This window comes from Natator depressus, chromosome 15 (genome assembly GCF_965152275.1).
Source record: "Natator depressus isolate rNatDep1 chromosome 15, rNatDep2.hap1, whole genome shotgun sequence".
NCBI lineage: Eukaryota > Metazoa > Chordata > Testudines > Cheloniidae > Natator > Natator depressus.
Window position 1 is genome coordinate 7429149 of NC_134248.1, and position 23920 is coordinate 7453068.

The following is a 23920-nucleotide window of genomic DNA, read 5'->3' on the forward strand; positions in this document are numbered from 1 at the left end:
CAAAACCTGGGATGCTTTTAGGCCAACATTTTTAGGGTCACAAAAGCACCACGTAAACCACACATTAGTTTAACCGCAGAGGGCTAGAGTTGCTACTGCCAGCATTTGACAGTCCAACAACCCGTGTGCATTTCTCAGGCAGGATGATATTTTCCCCAGCATATCAGCTGTTCTGAATGAGTTCATCCCGAAACAACTGAGCACTCGTCATTAATATGGACTCTGAGCAAATGTACAGATTCTGCTGGGGTCAGTACTCATTTGATTGTTCTCCTGACTCCAAACACCGCTCATCCCACTGAATGCTTGTTCTACTGCACTGTTTGTCCCTGGAAAACACCAAGTGAGTTCTGTTGGCTATCGCAACAAGCAGTTTGCCATTATCAGATAATAAATGTTTTGACAGATGAAATGAGAAATCAGAACAATTCAGGTGTCCTGAAAGAAGTTCCTAGGATTCTGGGAGATCAAATAAAAAACTGGAACCATGACAGCAAAACCAGGACATACGGTCCCTTTAATCTTGGGCTGCATCTAAACCACTTCTGGAAAAAAGGGTCTTTTGGACCGTGGATCTGACCCAGACCCAAAGCCATAGGGTTATGATTGGATTTGCCCATCCCTTAGGCAAAGCATCTTGAACCTTTCACCCAAAACTTGAGCACCACGGAAAACAGATTGGAGGTTTCAAATAAATCATTTAACAATATTGTTAAGGCGCAAGGGCATTTTCATCATATGTCTAGCAGGGTAAGAAACAGTTGGCAGCAGAAATCTTGTAGGAAATCCCTTTCTCATAAGATGTCTAGCAACATGCTCCGGTTACATCCCTTCCTCTCAGGAATGCTCCCCATGACCCAAAGCCATCCGCTAGCCAAGCTGTATTAGAGCGTAGCACAGCTCCAACCCTCAGGAATGCCCTTGGTATGCCCTCTATCCCAGAGGCTGCAGAAGTGGGGTGGGATAGAAGCCGGCTATGGCAGTGCTACACCATCTGAGGCTTCCCCACACCAGAGGAATCCTCAACAAGGCAAATCCATCTGCTTTCTGCCCATTTGCACATGGGAGCAGCACATAGGGACAAGAGCAGGGCTCCGGTTTGAGCCCCAGGGCCATCAAAACAGCTGTGTGGCATCAGCAGGTCTTGGGGATGACCCGTAAAGCCCACTCTGCCTTCTCACATTTGCCATGTATTTTTGTGTAGCATCTTTGATCCATGAAATATGTATCACAGAAAGCCTCTGCACCCGTTGCAATATAATTCATCTGGTAGGAAATCTTGCACTGGAGAGAGGCCAAAATTTCCATCACACTCAACCTCTTTCAGTAACCACTAAACTCTCCCTTCCTCCTTCCATCGCCCACATTATTTTTCTTTTTTCCAGATCCCTATGAAGAGCCTTTGAAAACCTATTGACACAATTGCTACCTTTGGTAACTCGTTACGTGTATGAACGACAGACTGTCTGGTGCAATCTTGCCTAAATTCCTTGCATGCTGTCTCCTCCCTTGCCTAAATCAGGGATCTCTTATTCTTGCATGTGACACTAACTCAAATAGCCTTATAACCTCTCACTTCTCTATTCCCTTCAAATATTTTTATACCTTAAAGTAGTTCCTTCGCCCGCCGCCCCCCTCACCCGCATTTGCTTTGCATGTGTAATTCTTTCAGCCTTTTTTGAATAACTTGAAATCCCAGAAGACCCTGCCTCATTCTGTTTGCCCTCCGCTTTGCCCTCTGCTCTGCATCCTTCTCCTATAATACAGCAACCGGAGCTGCACACTATATATGATACGTAGGGACCTTTGTTTTTAGTTTTTATTTTATTTAATTTTTCCCAGGAATTTATCAGTATTTATTACCACAACAAAAACAGGTGAAAAATCAGTGCAAAAACTATTAATAATTTTTCTGGGTAAATATTGGGCTTTATTTTGGTGGATGGAAAGATGGTGGAAAAAAGTATTCAGTGGGTTAATGGTTTGAATTCTGTTCATCAGTGTGGTTTGCTGCAGAACTAAAAGAGAACTCAAAACACAACGAGGCAGAGAACTCAGAACACTGAGTTTAAGAAAACAATACATCTCCAATCCCCAAATAAAACTTTTCATTGGAATAAACAGTTTACTGTTGTAGACTTAGAACAATTACCTTATATTTATATTTAATAATTGGGCCACACCATTTGCAGCGCATACACTCATATGAATCCTTTTCTCCTGTATTTTTGTTTTTTTTTTAAACTTTCAAAGACTTCCTTGAGTTCTGAAACATATTCCGGTACAAATGTTTGGTTTTTCCCATTTTAGTGCACCAAATCTTTAAACTGTTATCTGCTTGAAATGTCTACATGGTGGGTGTGAGATTCATCAGTGTGTTCAGATGCGCACACACTTCATGACTTGTGTGCGGGCCTCTTTGTTTATTGTGTGTAACTTCTGGACTAATACTTAGCCTTACTTCAATAGGCAGCTTTGCATATACACACAGACTAATGTATTATCATAATACAATATATAGTATTTTCTTAATAAAACAAGTTATTTATATATATATGTATATAGGAATGATACAAAAGTAGGTTGAACATCAGACACAAAAAACTGAATAATACTTTTTGTAAAACCCAGGAAATTTTCGGTAAAAATTGGTTTAAACTGAAAACAAAGGGGCTTAATAATACAGCAGTCAAAAGAAGGGAGATTTATGCAAGTGACCTCTTATAGGAGCAATATACCAATTTGGATCCTTTCCCAACATCAAAAACAAAGGGAAAGGAAGATGCTACGATTTCTGTAGCTTGTATGTGAAATAAAAAGCCATCTCACTGAGTAAATGGAGAGTTGCAGTAGAATACTTCTAACCCATGGGATATGGGTGTGGATAGCCTCCTGGAAAGATGCATGGCAGTGGTAAGATTGCCAAGACTTGCATAGCTGGCTCTTTTATACAACCTTCTAATAGTAAATAGCACTTATACAACTCTTTACAGCACCAAAGCACTGTACAGATATTAACTAATTCAGCCCAATCAGGATAGATCGTATTAATATCCCCATGCTACTGGCAGGGGAATTGGGGCTTAGTAAAGTGAAGTGGTGACGAAGGTCAACGAATGGAGTGAGGAACAGAACCCAGGTGTCCTGGTGCATAGTCTTGTGATCCAGCCACTTGGACACATTCCATCTTTGGGAAGAGGGCATTTTTCCCTGTTTCCGTCTTCTAGTCAGGTCCCTGCTACACCAAATTACCAAACCACATCAGAGCAGCAGGGGTTCTAGTCCAATATTCTGTCTCTCCAGATGCTTCACTTCCTTGTGAAGCAACCCCTAGTGGACAATTATGGAATAATCACAACATAAAGCAAGTTTCTTCCTATTCCTCATAATGCCCTGAATCATGAGGGTTTATAACCCTTATAAAGAAACAAATGTGAGCATATAAGGGCAAGAGATGGGTAGGGTCCTAAAAAAGATTAGACTCTGCTCTCACTGAAGTCAATGGGCATTTTACCATTGATTTTACTGCCAGCAGAGTTAGGCCAACACAGAGTGCTTTGGGAATTCCCATCTCTCGGAGCCTGAAATGCTACTCTGTTTTGCATATCAGTAAATGGCTGCGCAAGTGACACGGCAATGGAGAACTGGGACCACAGACCTATATTTTCGCTAAGCAGATGGTTAGATAAGCTGGGCACCCATTTGCACTAAGCTGGGCTCCCAAACGCTGAGGCATCCAGAGTCCACGGTAGCTTTTGAAAACATTGGCCTAAATGTCTACACTTCTTTTTGAACCCTACTGAGTTCTCACACTCAGCGTTACATCTTGTGGCAGCAAATTGCACAGACCTCACAAAACATTTCTTTTACAACTAGGGTTGATCCATAGGAGGATCTCTTTCCAGCCCACATGCGGTCCAGCAGTTGCATTTCTCACAATGGACCTACAGGCCTGCAAGAGGAAGGGGGCTCTTATGCTTAAAGCAGAAGATCTACGTTCAGTCCCTGGCCACAAGCTTCCTGCTGTACTGTGGGCAAATTGTTCTGTCTTTGTGCCTCAGTTCCCCATCTGTAAAAGGGGATAATAATACTCCCTTTCTCCCCTGCTTTGCCTGCCCTATCTATTGAAATTGCAAGCTCTTAACTGAAAGGGACAGTCTCTTGCCATGTGTCCATACAGTGCCTATAATGGGCCCCTGATCTCAGCTGGGGTCCTCTAGGAGCTACAAAGAATAAATCATAATGTGGAATCTGTTTGCCTCAAGGCTATAAAAATTAAGGGCCACATGCTGCAGCTCTTACTCCACTGTCCCTTTGATTTTAAAGAGATGGCACAATAGCAGCACTGTTCAACACCATTCAGGGTTGCAAAATCTGGCCCTGGAAAAACAGATACATAGAAACTATGAACAACAGAATCTCAGTTGTTGTTTCAAGCTGTGGCTTCTTCTTAAGCAATTAATTTATTAAGGGAAAGTACATCTCTTCAAAATCCTCCTCTCCTCCCCCCCTCTGGAGAGTTTTCCTCTTGAGTTTCCTGGTATATTTAATAAGGTGCAGCTTTCGAAGGAGCCAAGTCTGACCAGATGTTCCAGCGAAGGGAGTTTTCAAAATACCAATCCTCTTTAGAAGGGGAAGTTGGGGTGTACATGTGTCATTTTTTATGGTTATTAAATGTAGGTGTTAGACTGCTGCACCTAGAGAAAAGCTGAGACCGGGGGTTCTTTTCTGTTAATACCCCCCCTTCTCCAGTTCAGTCTGTGATAGACACTTGTCCTGCTCATTGCCTGTTGTCTTTTCAGACCGCACAAACGTACCATTGTTCAGACGGCAACATCACAGAGAGAGGCACTCATCACACCCCTCTGCCAGACTTGGACACCATTCAGATTTCAAAACCCAGAGCAAGGTTTTCAACTGAAGTTTTTCTGCTGGGAGCATGTTGACAAGCTGAGTGGCTTGATCTCAGATGTGCCAGACCATAATAAAATGACCAGTCACCCAGGATCCTCCATAGAGCCAGACAAAGGTACTGCAAGGGCAGAGAAAACAGATGCCCTGCAAATACCAGAAATCACGTGGTGTTTACTATGAGTCTCAGCCTTGTTCCTGCCACTCCACTGGATCAGTTCCAGATTTTCAGGGTTCGCACTGGACTGAATCCAGATTGAATGACAATGTAATAATTTGTGTGTCTCTCTCTCTGCTTTGATTTTAAAGCCAGCAGTTAAAGGGACACTGGAGCATAGGAACATCATAATTTCCATGCTTGATCCAACCTCTGGTCCATTTAGCCCAGAACCTTATTCACTACACTGGCAAGTGTAATGGTGACAACACAGATCTCTCTGTTCTGATGCTTGGGATATTGTTGCTTTAAGACGGATGGAAGGAGGAGACCTGGCTGGTCAAGAGTAAACAAGAAGGAGGGCCTACTAAAAGGAGAACTTGGAAGCTGCTGCTTAAATGCTTTGTCTGGGTCACTAAAACGGTGCAAGACACTTGTTAAGTAGGTTGTATTGGGCATACAATAACATGACTGAGCTGGGGGGAGATGGGAAATTCTGTTTTGCGGACGATTTCAACATTTCTTTTTTGTTCCGATTCGGCATGAAATCTGAACACCTGGAAATTCTCCAGGAAAGAAAATTTTGTTTCAATTGATCAAAACATTTCAAATTTGAATTTTTTTAAAATTCTACATTGTGTATATATATACATATATACATTTTATAGTGTGTGTTTATATATGTGTGATAGATATATAAACATACACTATAAAATGTAAAATAATATAAAAATGTTAAATATTCAAAATAAAATGTCATTTGAAAGGAAAACTGTTTTATTCTGACAAGGGGGAACCATTTCTATCCCCCCTTTTTCTCTCTGAAATCCTGTGTTCTATTCCTAGCTCTGCTACTGGCCTTCAGGGTGATGCTGAGCAAGTTACTTCCCCTCTCTGTGCCTCAGTTTCCCTCACCTTTAAAATGGGGATAATGATAATCAGTACCATTTGTTAAGAGCTTTGAGATCTACTGATGAGGAGTGCTATATAATAGCTGGGTATTATTAATACTAGTATTAAATAAGACCATGCTAGAAAATATTAGGGTCATTGTGTAATCCTTAGGACAATCAATGTACCATATTATAATATTGGGAAGGAGCACTGTGCTTGGAGGTGGCACATCAGACTGTGTGACTCTTACTGCTTTGTTTTCATCTTGAAATTTCTTAAAGGCACCTGAGCTGAGGATAAAGGTCATTTTATCCTCAGCTCAGATGTACTCTGTTATAGAGGAGAAACACATGCAGAGCTCTCCGTCGTGGAGCCTTTTGTTCATTCTTGGTTTGCTGTTTTCCCTCTAAAAAGTCATTCAGACTGAAAATAAATGGTTGTTCTTTATGGACAGAAAACATATCAGTAGTTTACATCTGGGCAAGGACAACGGAACAGATTGGTGCTTATCCGGCCCATATTTTAACCATTTAAACCTCTCTGAGTCTACAGATTGCTCTGACCACCTTATGGGAACAAACTTTCTTGGGAGATTTTTGGTGCTTCTTGCTTTCGGTCACACCAGCAACACTGCGGATGTGTTTGTCCAGGACATTTTTATATTCCAACTCCTAATGCTGGCTGAAGGCAGGAAATTGAAGGGCGTGAAAAGAAAATGAACTGTGTATGGGCTAGGTGGAATTTTAAGTACAGCCTGTGTAATGGGTGGTGTGTGAGTTGTACTGCCCCAGCAATAGCCCCTCTGAGGCACAATCCTCCCCCTGTGACCGCCTGGCTCCTGGCTGGAAGCCATTTATTCTTGGCCTATACCAGCGGCAAATTACTACCTCCTCCTGTTCCCATGTTGCTCAGCTGCTCTGAGTAGTGAATAGAGTTGTAAAGCCACACCTTGGCCTTTCTTCATCCTCTCCCCACCCACATGCTCTTAATGAGCACTCCCACCAATTCCTATTTGCTCAGATACAAGGTCGGGATAGTGCACTCAGGGGTCTGACTGGGATTGTTACCTCTCTACATGGGCACTTAGTCTGACTCACAATCTAGCCCTCGATATATCATTTCTTTTAAAATTATCCAAACTTTTCCAAAGCTTTCAAAAAAACTTGGGTCAGGTTCTGTTCCCATTTTGGGTGAAGAGTCCAGCCAGCCCTTTACCTCTCCCAACTCAACGTGTCCATCCCTCCACGTAATCCTAGCAGAGGAAGTTTGATTAAATGACATGCTCCTCTGGCATGGGCAAAAATGACTTTTGCACAGGACAGAGCGTTAGAAGCGTCCTTATCTTGACACTTTAAAGATCCCCCTTCCCCCTTGACAACTTGGTGTTGCCCTCTGGATGATTTGGAAATCTTATTCTGAAGGGCTTTGAGCCCTTTGATCTTCATAAAAACCAGTCACAGAATGTCTTATACTGTAATGCCTTGAGGAATGCCATAAATCCAGAACCATTGCTATATCCGGTCCTTGGTGCATCTAATCTCACGGTATTTATGACCTCATCTTTTCTTTAAAGGGACGCTATCTGCTTAAAAATCGTGTATTCAAAACACAAATGTCATTACCTGCATCTGCCTTTTAGATTATTAAAAGAGAAAGAATTTTTAAAATGTAATTACTTTTTTTGTACGTGCTTTAGGTCCTTTGCCTCTATTGCCTGCTGGAAAAGGAAAACAGAGTAGTCAGTTTCACACTTGTTTCTAGTCAGTTTCATTTTTCTAGGTCTCAGAGGCCTTGCAATCTTTGCATTGCAGGGGAATGTTTACATCCAAACAAAAAGATGCTTGATTTTTTTAATTGCCAACATTTATTTTAATTTTGTTTTTTGTAATGCTGTTAAAAAAATGCAGGACCTAAGCCAACTGATAATGTTTATTCCAGGTACTCCATAGGTAGATAAGGTAAAATATCAGGAACTTGATTCTGCAAATCTTCATTCACACAAGTATCTCTCTATCTGTGATATTTCTGAAGGGCTTATCATCTTGTTATCTTAAGACCTGATCCTGCAAGGTACTGAGCTCTTTCTGAAAGGTCATCAGCTTTTCACGGACATCAGTGGGAGCTGAGGGTGTTAATCAGCAGCCAGGGTCATGGAAGTCAATGGGACCAACTGGACAAGTAGGGGTTCGGAAGATCAGGCCCCAGCATGTGCAACATTACACTGTCCTTAACTGTCAAATGTTTGCATTTTCCAAAATAAGTCAAGATCCGGGACTAATCTGGGGCATAGAGAGCAGCAGCAAGGATATCCTGCTTTCCAGACATCCCTGAGCATGAAATGTGCCACGGTTCCAGAGCCAAAATTTGCAAGCTCCAATGCAAGGGGAGGGCTGGCCAGCAAGAAGGGTGTTCCATGCTGCCAGAAGGATTGGACAGCGAGCTCCCTCCCTTTCCAGTCCTGTGGGTGAAGAAAGGGTAAAAAGCTGTATCCCCATCTGGTCCCATTGCAAGAGAGTGCCTCCTATTCCGGACCAACTGCCAGCATGGGAGATTGGATAGCAAGTGGACTCTCACTCCTGTCTATACGCTGGAAGGTGAAGATCCAGCGAGCTCAAGAGGTCTGAGTTTTTATGCACCCCTCCAGGAGGAGCCGCAGACAAGCACTTGCATTGCCCGTGCTTAAGGCAAGCACAGCAAGACTTCTCCTGAAGTAGCGCGCCAGTGATTTGGAAAGCTAGGCAGGGACATTGCGGCTGATGTAGCTCATGGTGCTATTTAACCTTTCACCACATCTTCCCCATCCCTTATCAACAAAAGTGCCAACTGAGCGCGTATATCCCAGGTCTTCATTGAAGGAAAGAAATGACAAACTCAAACAGAACTCCATAGGGATTATGCTGCATTGCAGAAGTGAGGGAAGAAGGCTTCCGATGTCGCTACCCGGCACAGTGATCACAAGAATCAAGTCAGGAGATAAAAAAAAGAAAGAAACAACAAATAAATAAATAAAATGAGAAAAAAGAATAGAACATAGCAAGACAGAAAAGAAAGAAAGAAGCCCCCTGTAAAAGTAACCCTACCCAAGATGACGACGTCTTTCTTTCCTTTCCCTTTGGAGGGTGAGCTAAACCAGGTCATAACATTTTGTGCATGGTGCTAAGGAAGAAAAGGGACTGGGGGCAGAGTGGGAGGAGAATAAAAAAATTACAGGTCCTAGCGAGTGATCTGTAGAGAAGGCATAAAAAGGGCATCTCTCTAGGTCGGCAGAGCTTTGGAGGCACCTGGTACAGCTCCCATCGACAAAGGCTCAAATCTGTATCATTAGCAGACAGTTCCACAGGTTTGAGGGCTAATTTATGATTTCTAGATTGCCAGCTGTGACATAATTCACCAGGCAGCAAGGCTGAGGTCAATATATGTTTAAGTAAAAAGGTTTTTCAAAAGCCTCTGGGGTCAATCAGGAAAAGCTGTAGTTATTGCATGGGAGGGAGGGTTGGGAGAAGCTGAGGGCCGGGGCCGGGGCCGGGGCCGGGGCCGGGGGGAGGGAGTGAATACAGCAGTCGATTCCTGTTAAGTAAATAAGGCTGTTTTATTGCTAAACTGCAGTCTAGCACCAAGGCAAGTCCCGGAACTTCTGCGCCAATAGATCTACCCTTTGGAAAGGACGAGTCTGCAAAACCTCCTCTCACTCGCTCCCACTCATTCTCTAAGCACCTTCTCAGACTTGGATCCTTTCTTCCTTCAGAGCAGAAAGAAGACACAAAGCTCATAGCATCATTAAGCCTCATGGTCTGGGGCAGACTAAGGCAATCCAGGGCCCTAGATGTGCCTGCCCCCAGGGGTCTGGCCTGTGGCTCGTGCTGCACCATTGCTTCATGCCACAGTCTTGAGTGCCAGTGAGACTCCTCTTCCCCTGCCCTTCCTGAGAGGTAGGGGCCACACCCTGGAGTTGTTTTCTGTCCCCCACCAGGATTGGCTGTAGGGTCCCTCCCCACAACTCGGGAGTGGATGTCACTGCATCATTTCCATTCAAGCCACATTTTCAAGTTTTTCTTTCCAACTGTGAAGGTTAGAAATTTACAATTTTAAAAGGGAAAGCTGAAATTCTCATGCGAGTCCCATGACTCCAGGAGATGGGGCCCTAGGAAAAGGCCTGAAGTATCTATGCCTTAATGTAGCCCTGTTCATGGGGGTGACGTAATGGACTTTCTCCTGGATAGAACTGGGCTCAGAACCATTTATTTAAATACTCCCTGGAACCTTGGCCAACATGGGATCCCATTCCAAACCTCCCACCTCTCCTCGATCCGAGCAACAAGCGCTTCAGAATCAAAACCATGCCCAGTTTTGCCTGTCTCCACCTCAGGGTCACCGTGCTGTCCTTTTCATTAAGGCATGGAGAGCTTGTGTTTAATGCTTCCACTATATCTGACCAGCAATCGGAGCCTGCTGGCAGCTGCAGCCTGCAGCCCTCCATTCTGTCCGTCTGCAGTCCCGAGATCCACCTTCCACAACAGAGGACAACTTTTGATCTTCGCAGGCCCCCCCTGCTTTCTTATGCAACGACAGCTGCTCCACAGAGTCACATTGCTCACGATGGACCTGGGCTCTCAAAGCAGGATCTAGAATCCTGATCCAGATTCCAGGGGACAGATTCACTGCTATTCTCTGGCTGCTTTGCACCACTCCAAAGCAGTTGGGAACCTAACTTCACTGGCCAGGTTAAGCTAGAACTGTGCAAAGCAGCTGGAGCAAACCAATGCAAAAGTGGGTGGCAAACGCTGCCAAAGTAGAGTGATAAGTGCTCTGCACTCCCAGTGCACAGGTGTTAATGGTGACAAGAGGTGAGAAGAAATGGCAGATCAGGCCCAAAGCATTCCTAGAACAATTGCAAAAATACGTGTACAAATCAAACGGTTTAGAGCCCATTTATGAACAGGAAAATGGGCTGGTTGTTGCTAACAGTTGGACAAGCTCTATTTAAGATCCAGCCTGCAGCCTGTACACCAGGCATGAAGAAGCTGCTCTTTCAGCCTGACAGGCCTGGAAGGCTCGATGATTGCTGAACGCTCTGTGCCGACTCTAGCCAAGAGGGGATTGGTGCTGCTGCTCATTTCAGGTTATCATGGCACAGGAACCTGGTTGCATAAACACTCGGACCTATAATTCAGCACCAGTGGTATAACTGGTGGGAGATGTAGACAGGTGGGCTGAGCAGGGCTCTTGGCTTAAAGGCCTGAGACCTGTCTACAGTACTACCTCCATCATTGCCACCACTGCTGGAGCTGCAGCAGTGGGCACCAAAGATGAATTATAGGTTCCATTTTTGATGAGGTTAATGAGTAAGGATTCCTGGGTTCTAGCCTGGCTTGTTCACTATCTCACCCGGTGGGCGTGGGCGACCCATTTAACCTTGCTTGCTTCAGTTTAGCCACCTTCCAGCCTGTTTGGCTCCAGAAACCACTACCAACAGGAATCCTAACCCCAGCTGCAAATCCAGTACCCCTAGGAACCCAAACCTAGGGCAGGGAGCCTTACCCATAGGAACCCTAACCCCAGCTCCAAGTACCCTACCCATAGGAACCCTAACCCTAGGGTGGGGAGCCCTATCCACAGGAACCCTAACTCTAGCTCCAGCTACCCTATGCATAGGACTCCCAGTGTTTTCTTTCCCTTCCTTGGCTGCTGCCTAGATGCCTTTTCCTTAGCGGCCCAGACAACCTGACAGTCTCCTTCCTAAGGTGCTCTGGTGTACATGGCACATCTGTAAGGCAAGTACCTACACCTGAAAACCTCTCCTAGGTGCCCACATTTTATATGGCCTCTTCCACCACTGCTGGGCCCCTTTCCCTCTGCCCTTTTCTGTGTCACCAGCAAGAGTAAATGCAACATCTTTATAAAAATGCAACTGCTGCGTGTCAGTACATTCCCATTGTACATGGGGCCTGGCTAGGAAACAGGACGCTCAGTTTCTGCACCTGCCTCAGCAATTGGCTTGGGTGACTTAGCCTCCAAGAAGCCTCAGGGAGTTAGGTCCATTGATTTTCATTGGGATTTGGGCACCTTTGTGCTTCCCTTATCCATTGGTAAACCAGGGATCAAACACGTGATGCTTCATTCATGAACCTTTGGACATGGCTTTGAGATCCTCAGTTGGAAGGTGCCACTTAAGCTCCAAGCATTCCCCTCATTATTACTGCAGAAGTCGTAAACGGCAAGAGTGGCTCGTGTTTTCTCCCAGCTCCTAACTTGCGGGAAAGCTCGTTATCAGCAGGGCATCCTTGAAACAGCAACCAAGAGCATTAACTTTTAATATTTAATGTATTCCTCAGGCTCTGGGAGAGCAACGTGAGAAATATCCCGTAAAAATCTATTAGTGTTAATAAAATACCACCCAACAGGTTGGCCATTACCAGCAATTAAAGTTTTCAAAGTGGGTCGGATAACTCCCCGCAATGATTTGTGTGGCCTTTAGATCCGTTCTTCTCCGGCTTCATTTTTTTTTCGTTATTAAAGTTTCTGAACCCTTTCCCCCTCTCTCCCACAGCAGATTCTGAGCTCTAACCAGTGAATTACAGCACTAATGAGGTGTTTATACTCTCTGCCCATCAATCACAGATGCCTGGGAATGAAAGCACCAGCTGATAGCTGGGAAGCGCCCTGTTGCTGCCTCTAGCAAAACATTACATTCTATTTAGCTGAAGCCCCGCCCACCCCTCCCCTCCCCTCCGACTTTTGCACTCTTAGCAAGTGAGCAGAAGTGGGGAGACCATCGCATCTGATTTTCAACCTGTGAGAGATTTAGGGCTCCCCCTTGTTCACCTCCACACCCTCCCTCTCCTCTCCTCTTTGCCCCACTTTTCATGCACTTTGCCACCTACCTAGAGCGCCATATCCCCTGAAACTCATGCCTTTGAAGTCTGACAGATCAGGTAAACATGGGGTACCACTGAAGTAAGCTGATAGCTGTGCTTCCCCGGGCCCCACACAGCACGGCACATCAGCCACACAAAGAATTCTCACCCTCCTGGCTCCAGGAGAAACACTTGATGCTTTTTTCATTTCCTTTTCCTATTCAGTGTCTGGCCCTCTGTTTGACTAGTGGCCCCACTGAAAGAGTCCTGTTAAGGGCATAACAACCATGTAAAAACAAGTTAAAAGGACCCTTGGACTTTTAATATGAGGATTTGGGGTTTTCTTTAAATAAACTCACATCTAAATAAAAAACAATGTTGATATGGAACCTACAATTGTTTCATGTACTGCATGCTGGGTAATACCAGCAGAGAACTCCGTATGTCTAAAACTAAACTGCTTCTTTATCAAGCAAACTAGTTATAGAGGTGCTGCAACTGCAGATAGCATTCCAGCCATGTGCACACAGACTGGCTTCCTGGTGCTGCCTCCAAATTCTTCCTTCCTGCAACCTCTCCTTCTCCTTCCAAGTTCCATGCAGGGTGCTACAACAATAGATGAGTTATGTACTCAGCTTCCCTTCCTGGCCCATATCAAATAACTAGAATTGCCAACCCTCCAGGATTGCCCTGGAGTCTCCCGGAATTAAAGATTAATCTTTAATTAAAGAGTATTCAATGTGATGAAACCTCCAGGGATACATCCAACCAAAATTGGCAACCCTACAAATAACTGGCAAACAGTGGGCCAAATCCCAGTGTGATGCGTATGGTGCTGTAAGATACAACCCAGGAAGCGGTTTACTGGGGTCTCCATCTAGCCTAGGGAAATAGAGCAGAGGATCTGGCCCACCGTTTCTACCAATCTTGTGTCAGAGGGGAGTCTCGTGGCAAATCTCTAAGGGCAGCTTATGAATAGAAGGACTTAAGCCCATCACATCTGTCCCTCTCTGACCCATCTCCCTCTGTATGGCTCCTGCTCTGTTTCTCTATATCCAGCCCCTGGTTCAGATCTCTTTCTCTGTATCCTGCTCTCACTTCATCTTCCCCTGTCCAGCTCCCACTCTCAGGTTGCTTCCTTGATCTGGTTCCTTTTCCCATGGATCCTGCTATTCCTCCTCCTGCCCTGCTCTCTAGCTGCGCCTCCCTCTGCGCTGTTCCTGCAATGACATTATCATTTACCAGCAACACCACCCTTACTTTGGGTCTTTGCCTTTCAGATGATTAATCTTCTAGCCCTTCAATTTTAAAACAATAATCAGCAAAGGAGTGAATTGCTTTATTAACTAAAGCCCCTAAACAGCCCCTCTGCAGCTTCATGCCAGGGTCAGATTCCCACCAAGGAGAAGACTCAAGTCCTGGGAGAAAGATATAGGGAGAGATGTTGGGTTCTATGGTGGAGAAAATGTTGGCAGTTCTTCTTAGCAAAGCAAGAAGCCTTAAGACTCAGAGAGGCTTGGGTAACCTCTGTGCTGACCTTTCCGTTCCAGGCGCCACTGCTCTCCTATGAGAGAAAACGGAATGAAAGAGACAGACCAAATGTGGAACAAACCATCAGCTGCCACACATGGGACATTATGCTAAGGCAGGTTGATAACGGTCCCTAAAACAGAGTGGAATGGTACCATGAGTATACAAGGAAGAAGAGCCATTGCCCTGCTGTACTGTATGGGTCACATTTGCAAAAGTGCTTGGCAGCCATTTAGGCCCTGAAATAAGGGGCTGGATTTTCAGAATTGCTCAGCATGTTGGAAACTGAGTCCCTTTGAAAATCTGGCCATGAGAGGCATGATGGGAGTTGCTGGGAGCTGAATTCCTTTGCAAACCTGGCTCCAGCTGTGGGGTGCTGAGCCCTTAACAATCCAGCCTTAACAATCCAGCCCTGAGCTGTCTTGAACATCTGGCACTCGGGATTTTGCAGAGTCAGTGTCAGCACAGAGATCACTAACTGTCCCCTGCTCCAGTTCTCCTGAACAGCGGGCACACTTCTGAATACTGGACACTGTGTATATCTTTTTTTTCTTTGCTTGAATTGATCAATAAGGTTTCTTAAGCTCAATCCCCATCATTGGAGGTTTTTAAGAACAGGTTGGACAACCACCTGTCAGGGATGGTCTAGGTTTACTTAATCATGATACAGAGCAGGACCCTGGACTAGATGACCTCTCAAAGTCACTTCCAGCCCTATAGTTCTATGACTAAACATCATTTGTCCCTGAAATGTGTTAGATAATTCCATTGCTGTGGAGTGATGCTTATCCCAAATCACTCCCACTCACCATTAAAATGCAACCATCTCTAGAGTGGAACTTAGTAGCTGTTAAACAGGGCACAGTAACTACAGAAGAGAGGCTTAGATATCCTATTGCTGAGACCTTAGATTAGATTAATGGAGAGATAAAGCGAGCATAGTGGACGGGATTTTCAAAAGATCTAAGTGACTTAGGAACACAAGTCTCTCTGTAAATCAATTGAAAGTCAATAAGATTGGTCACTTAGGTGATTTTGAAATTCACACCCAGAAACACCCCATTGGGGCAGTACTGACTCAGAGGGCAAATATGTGTGTGTTCTGGGGACTGATGGTTCATACATAGATGAGGACTTGTATGTAAGAATCAGTTGTTTAAAATTTAAAGCAAGGATCATTCCGAGTTAAGGACACTCTTAAATATTCCATGTATGACCCTTGCATCTTTACATTCTGCATCATTCATCCTTACACTTAAGCAAGCGCATTGAAGTATATGACCTCCAAGGTCAACAATGCCATTTTGGGCAACACCCAAGATTTCAGTCAAGTACTGGTCAGGCCTAACCCAGCAGAGTTTATGAGAAGTGACCAGATCACAACCAGAGCCCCAGGAATGGATGAACCAGGGAAACAGCCTGTGCAGCGCGGAAGGCTGGGGGGGAGAATACATCAACAAAGCAGGTCTTACATTGCAAAAACAGTGTCCGTGAGCACTCGTGAATTCCCAATGCCTGTGTGGCATTCATGTGGGTGTACACGAGCTTGTGTGTCTGGGTCAGCATTTTTGTTTGGGAAATACAGTAGAGGAGAGTCATACAATTGTAGAGCTGGAAGGGACCTAGAGAAATCATCAAGTCCAGCACCCTGCCCTGAGGCCAAAATAGGGAAAGACCAGGGTTTGGAAATACGAGCCTAAGTAGCTAGCCCAAGGTTGCACAAAACGTTCGTGGCGCAGCCAGGATTAGAACTGAGGCTTCATGATTCCCGTTTGCTTGCTGCAATTGGCTAGAAGATACTCCCTCTTTGAGTCAGCTGTTTAGGCTATGTCTCTACAGCAAAGAAGCCGACTCAGGCTCGCAGGGGTCAGACTGCTGGGCTGATTCATTGCTGTGTAGCCTTCTGGGCTTGGTCTAAAGCCTGGACTCTAGGACCCTGTGGAGTGAGGGTCCCATGTCTACCGCCCTTCAGCCCGAGCCCTGTGACCCCGAGTCGGCTGGCACAGGCCAGCTGCGGGGTTCTCTTTGCTGGGTAGACATACCCGTAGAGCCCAGCTCTACCACCTTAATTCATGCTGATCACCATCTGATCCCCCAAGAAGTCCCACTGAAACCAGCAACACCCCTAAGGTGCTACTCTGTGTGTGACCGTGGCAGAATCAGCTCTTAGGAATCAAAGGAGGGATTTGGAGAATAAAAGGGGGCAGCCCACACAGGTCTAACAATCCATGGCAAATATAAGGGGTGGGGGCAACTGCTCTTTCATCTGCCTATGCCCCCGACATTGACCCCAATACATGCCATCCTGTCTGTATGCCCCCCACCCATGGCATTTCTCTCATTACATTCTTGCTGGCCAGCCCTCTTCCTTTCCAGCAATCTCACCCTCTCCTTCATTCTCTGCCCCCCAACACACACACAACCCTGCCACGGGAAGCTCAGCTGCTTCGCAACAGTGACAAGAGAAAGCCATGCCGGCTGCAGGCAGATGTTGCCGGAGCCAATTCCTCAAGTGCACTGTAGGTGTAATTCACCTCCCTGGTGCCAGGTTACACCACCTCTGCCATGTGTGTCCTCCACAGCCCTTCTCAACCCTCCAAGCAGCCTTCACAGAAGTCCACCGATACCATTAGCCCCCTTCCTGCCACAGCCCAAGCCCAGGAATGAGAGGAGCAGATGAGAAAAATAAAACAGGCACTTATACCGCCTGCAGTTTCTTTCTTTCTGCCTTTCCCCCCCCCCTCTTTTTTCACTCCTCTTTTCTTTCTTCCCCATTTAAAAAAAAAAAAAAGACAAGAAAGCAAACACAGGCAGCCAAAAGCTCATTAACATACTTGACCTTTCAGAAGAAAATTAATTCCAACTTCGCACATACCGGCTGTGTTGCTCGGTTTTGTCAAAACGGTGGCATCATTAGAGAGGAGAAGAGATGGCTCAAGGGGACGGGGTGTCTGCCACCTCGATGGAACTTGCACGGAGTTACTGAGTGCTGGCATAAATAAAGCAATGACATGGGCCATTCTGTCAGCTTTTCACATGAAATTAATCTTCGTTTCGTTGGCTGTGTAAATTTTTATCACCATGGAGTGGGGGGTGATGAATATAGCACAGCATCCTGACAGCCATGGCCTGAAAACTCGAGATTGTCTCTGCCTCTTAACCGCTGTGGTGCTTTGAAAATACCCCTTCCTACCATTCCCTCTTTGTGTGTGTCTGTGCGTGTGAGCGATTGCCTGACACTCTCTTTCGATATGAATGTGCCGTGGCCTTGGAAATTCGCCACGCTAAGGTTTCCTGGCTCGAGGGCAGTGGCAAACGAATCGTTGCTTCTCTCTTCTCTGAACCCCAATGCAAAAGTGAATATGGATCCAGCATGCACTGGGGGCTGCCAATTTGCTAACTGCTCTTTAAAGGAGAATAGGATCAGCTCCTCCTGTATTTCCGCTATTTGTTGTTGTTTCAGTCCTGGGAGGGATGGGAAAACATTGTGGTACGTTCCAGGTCGGGAGGTGACATTATTTGCTGCTATCAGATATGTGTGAATAACACACACACAGAAACCTATGTATCCATACGATAAACACAAACACACCTGCCCCAGCACAACTGCCCACATACCCCCGCACACACAGTCAACAGATACGTGTGCATTCCTAAGCACACCCTCAACACGCAAGAAAGCATCGGTTCATATTTACTATAAACTCATGCATGCACACCACAAACATACCGACACACACTTTTCTGAAACAAAGACACATATATTTGCAGACCCCTTTATGACCACCGTCTCCTCTGTGCTGCGTGGATGTAATTGGTGGGGTGGAGGAGGTAAGATGGCATAGAGAGCCTTAACCCCTTCACTCGCTCACTCACACAGCAGCAGGGCTGAATTCTCTACCTACTGCTCAAACCCTGGCGAAGAGCGAAGCCTGCCTACGCCAAGCTGACTGACAAAGAACGGTTCCAAGAGCATGTGGACTGCTGGCTGAGAGAGACCAGGCCTCCAGCCAGCTATCAGACATGTTGTGGTTGGCATCCCATGCTAGTCAGGGTCACAGACTGACATGGGCCAGCAGAGCATCTCTCCTGGCTGAAACGAGCTATCCGGCCCTACACCAGGGCACATGCTCAAGGACAATAGGCTGGAACTGTGTTGCTTGCCCCCACAGCAGCCAGCAGTAAAAGAAGGGGTTTGCCCCGGCACTCAAAATGTATGACCGGCTATGGTACCCATTACAGTAGTATCAGAGCACCTCACAATCTTTGATGCATTTACCTTCACAACACTCTTCTGAAATAGGGAAGTGCCATTATCCCCATTTTACAGAAGGGGAACTGAGGCACAGGGAGGCTAAATGACTTGCCCCAATCGTCACAGTTCTGGGCCGCTGGACCTGTATTCCCTGTGGATGGTTCCTCAAGGGCACTCACTCTAGGCTCCCAGCTCCTCAGCAGTCGGGTCTCTCAGGTACAGACTCGTGTGTCTCTCCTTCCTTTCCAAGCTGCTCAGCTCCCTGCCTACACCATGATAGTCCCAGCAAACCAGATAGTCTAAGGAGGCCAGCTCTCCAAAGGCTATGAACAGCCATAATTGCCAGTAGTCACAGGTTACCACACACAGCCACACACATTTATTCTTAAGGTGAAATCATTAAAGAGAAAATGTATTTAAAAGAACCTCCAGGCATGCTAAAAAGCTTGCCAGAGATCACCCCAACTCCATCCTGGGGCTCTGGTAGGTGTCAGTCCTTCAAAACCTGCAAATGGGTTTTCTCCATGATTACAAGTTCATAACTGTCTCAGATTCAGAACCAGAATCACCAGGAATAGTTCAGTCTTCCCCTTATCCCAGTTGGGCCTTTGATCTTGGCCTCATGTAACTGGTGATCAGCAGACAATCACCATCTCCTCAGGGCAAAACATCAAAAGGCTGGGGTTTTGCGTAACCGGAGGTGGGGAAATTGCATTCCCCTCTCCCCAGGTATTCCCCAGGCAAGCCACTTCACATGTATTGTCCAAAAGTCCATTCTTGTCTGGCACATTTTCACTATAGTCCTTTCAATCACCATGTCTCACATCTCCTCCCTCGAGAGGTTACTTACAATCCCAGCCCACAATAATATATAAACAATTCATCTAATATAATGGAACCTAAAGATACTTAAACTTAATTCAATAAGGTTTCCCTAGTCTCCAGGAAATTGCTATCATTGTCACACCGACATCAGGAAGTCTGTGAAGGAGCAGGAAATTGAACCCAAGTATCCTGTGACCTAGGCTAGTGCCCCTAGCCACTGTGCCATCCTTCTTCTAGCAAGGGACATAAAAGGCAAGAAGAAGAGGTTCTTTAAATACATTAGGAGCAAGAGAAAGACAAAGGAAAGAGTAGGTCTTCTACTTAGTGGAGAAGGAGAGCTAATAACTGAGGACATCAAGAAAGCGGAGATGCTTAATGTGTATTTTGCTTCACTCTTCACTAATAAGGTGAATGGTGACCAAATACTCAACATAATATTAACAACAAGAGGGAAGGGATGCAAGCCAAAATAGGGAAAGATCAGGTTAGAGAATATTTAGAGAAGCTGGATGTATTCAAGTCGGCAGGCCCTGATGACATTCATCCGAGGGTACTTAAGGAACTAGCTGAAGCAATCTCAGAACCTTTAATTATCCTAGACAATCTTTAATTATCCTAGAAGACATGTGAGGTCCCAGAAGAATGGAGAACCACAAACCTAGTACCTGTCTTTTAGAAGGGGAAGAAAGAGGACCCAGGGAATAATAAACTAGTCAGCCTAACTTCGATACTTGGAAAGATACTGGAACAAACTACTCAACAACCAGTTTGTAAGTGTCTGAAGGATAATAGGGTTATAGGGAATAGCCAGCATGAATTTGTCAAAAACAATTCATGCCTAACCAACCTAATTTCCTTCTTTAATAGGGTTACTGGCCTATTGAATGTGTGGGGAGCAGCAGATGTGACATATATTGATTTTAATAAGGCTTTGGACACAGTCCCATATGACATCCTCATAAACAAACTAGAGAAATGTGGTCTAGATGAAATTACTATAAGGTGGATGCACAGCTGGTTGAAAGACTGTACTCAGAAGAGTAGTTATCGGTGGTTTGCTGTCAAAATGCGAGGGCATAATCAGTGGGGTCCCAAAGGGGTCAGTCCTGGGTCAGTCCAGTGACTCAGATAATAGAGGGGAGAGGGACTTTATGAAATTTGCAGATGACACCAAGCTGGGAGGGGTTGCAAACACTTTGGAGGACAGGATTAGAATTCAAAATGGTCTTAAATTTGAGAACTGGTCTGAATTCAACAAGATGAAATTCAATAAAAACAAGTGCAAAGTAGGAAGGGGAAAATCAGATGCACAACTTCAAAATGGAGAATAACTGGCTAGGTGGTCGCACTGCTGAAAAGGCTCTGGGGGTTATAGTGGATCACAAATTGAACATGAGTCAACAGTGTGATGCAGCTGTGAAGAAAGCTAATATTATGGGGGGTATTAACAGGAGTGTGGTATATAAGACATGGGAGGTAATTGTTCCGCTCTACTCGGCACTGGTGAGGCCTCAGCTGGAGTACTGTGTCTAATTCTGGACACCACACTTTAGGAAAGATGTGGACAAACTGGAGATACTCCAGAGGAGAGCAACAAAAAACAATCAAAGGTTTAAAAAACCTGACCTATGAGGAAAGGTTAAAAAAACTGGGCATGTTTAGTCTTGGGAAAAGAAGACTGAGCGAGCTGATAATAGTTTTCAAATATTTTAAGGGCTGCTATAAAGAGGACAGTGATCAATTGTTCTCCATGGCCACTGAAGGACATAATTTGCAGCAAGGGGAATGTAGGTTAGATATTAGGAAAGCCATTCCAACTCTAAGGGTAGTTAAGCTCTGTAATAAGATTCCAAGGAGGGTGTGGAATCCCCACCATTGGAGGTTTTTAAGAACAAGTCGGACAAACACCTGTCAAGGATGGTCTAGTTTTACTTGGTCCTGCCTCAGGGCAGGGTGCTGGACTTGATTTCTCTAGGTCCCTTCCAGCTCTACAATTGTATGACTCTCCTCTACTGTATTTCCCAAACAAAAATGCTGACCCAGACACACAAGCTTGTGTACACCCACATGAATGCCCACATGGGCACAACGATACACCAACTCTTATGCTTGTATCAGTCCCCACAACACACATATATGGATGTAAAGAAAGGCACGCGGACAGGGACATTTGCACACAGCAGGAACTCCCACCCAGACGAACTGGCATGGAGGCATACACAAAAGGGAAAAAACATCATTTTTAACACAGATGAATGTCACTCAGACTTTTAAAGCCAGAAGGGACCATTGTGATCATCTAGTCTGACCAGCACATGGCAGGCCACAGAACCTCACCCACCCACTCCCATAATAGGCTCCCACACGCCTCAAAACACGTGCAGATGCCAGGGCACATACATGAACACACATGTAGAAAAGAATACCCATTCATGCATTTCCAAGCACACACACACACATTTGAAGACCCAGCACACACAATCGTTTCTAAGCACTTGAATACAAATGTGTACAAACACACAGAGTAAGGGAGCAAATTCTGCTTTTGAGCTACGACCATGCAAATCTGAAGCAATTCCATTAAGCTCTATTCTGCATTGACACTGGTGTAATAGAGACCAGAGTCCAACCCCCTTTATGCTCAACCTCAAATGGGTATAAAGAGCCTTAGATGCACATTGCACACATATGAATGAGTACGCACATTGTCATATGCACTCTCACATGGCCCCCTAAACCACATGTATACTCTCAAATGCTCACATGCCCTGTGTGTGCAGTTAATCACAGTTATCATGCACATGAATGGGTGGATCTTGCACTCTGACAGGCAAACATCAAGGAAGCCCCATGGCATGTTGTGTGCATTTGTCCCATCTCACAGTTGCCTTGAGTTCTCAAGACCTTTCTTTGCTTGAGGTTGAAAAGTATATCAGCAGGGAGCATGGGGCTTCTTCTAACAGGAATCTGAAAGGAGAATAAAGAAAAATTCCCTTTCCTCATTCAGCCACAAACCTTACAAAATTGCGCAGGATACCAGAGTGGTAGGAGCCTCTATAGAACAGAATTTGGCATTGTATAGCTACTTTCACACCCAGATTGTGCCAGGCTTTCAAACCAATGCAACCATATCAATGCAACTGTCAAGTAAGGGTTCAGCAATAGCCTTGATTAGAAGCTGTTTTACTGAGAGATCGTAGCCAGGATACTGGTGTTATCCCTTCCTCCTTCCCAAAAGCACCATGGAGTCAGTTGGATCTCCTAGGGCCAAACCCACCTATCAGGCAGAAGGGATCTCACAGGTTAGTGTCTCATCCGAAGGGCAGGCCTCATAACACAGCAGCATCCTTCTGCAGTGTCAGCCCTGGATGTGAGCCCAAGTCCTAGGGCAGAGGTCAGATAGAGTTGTGATGGGCACCAATATTAGAACCTGAATGGTGGGGGAGAGATGGAGGGATAGGACACATAGATAGATCAGAAGGCCCATTCCCCAAAGTGATGGGAAGGTAACGTGTGCCTAGCCTCACAGATTTTAAGGCAGAAGGGACCATTACGATCATCTAGTCTGCCCTCCTGCTGAGCACTCTGAACTTGCGGAGACCTGGCCCACCCTGCTTGGAAGCAAGGCCACTGCCTCTTGCTTTCTTTTGTATTGTTTACCTATTTATTTAGCTGTCAGTACAGCGATAGCCAGGAGAATACGGGGAGCCACAGCTGTCTGCCCTGATTGACAGGTGCGTCCTGCTGGCTCGCTCTCCCTCCCCCACCTAATTGGATAATATCCCCTCTTCCCCTCCTCGCTGAGCCCTCTCTGCAGTGTGTGCGTGTGTGTGTGTTTGTTCATTTCCGGTGGCTTGGGTCTTTCTGAGAGGAGATTAAAAGGTGCCTGTTTCTTGTTCCAGCTGCGTGGGCTTGTTAGCAAGGATCTCAGTGGGTCTCCCTCTTGCCAGCCCTCTGTAGCTTGTGGAAGTAACATAGTCGTCGAGAGAGGACGTCTTATATCTTGAGACAAACCACATACCTCCAGGGCGCGCATCCACCCTGGAAGAGAGTGGAAGTGAGACAAGAGAACAACCTAAGTCTCTCCAAGGTGTCAGTGCAGGCACACTGAATGCAATGACTCAGCCCCAGTGGAAGCGACGGGGTGAGACGAGCTAGAGCCAGTATCCCTGAAAGGACTTCAGAGGTAGAAATAGAACAATCTGAATCTCTGTCCTCCTCGACACAACCCCCATTGTCACTGGCACAGCACTGGGGGGACACGATTTGATTTGACTGGAAAAGGTGATCATAGCAGGGCCCAAACAGAAGGTGGCACAGTATAAAAGTGACAGGTTTCAAAGTAGCAGCCGTGTTAGTCTGTATCCACAAAAAGAACAGGAGGACTTGTGGCACCTTAGAGACTAACAAATTTATTAGAGCATAACCGTTCGTGAGCTACAGCTCACTTCATCGGATGCATGCAGTGGAAAATATAGTGGGGAGATTTTATAT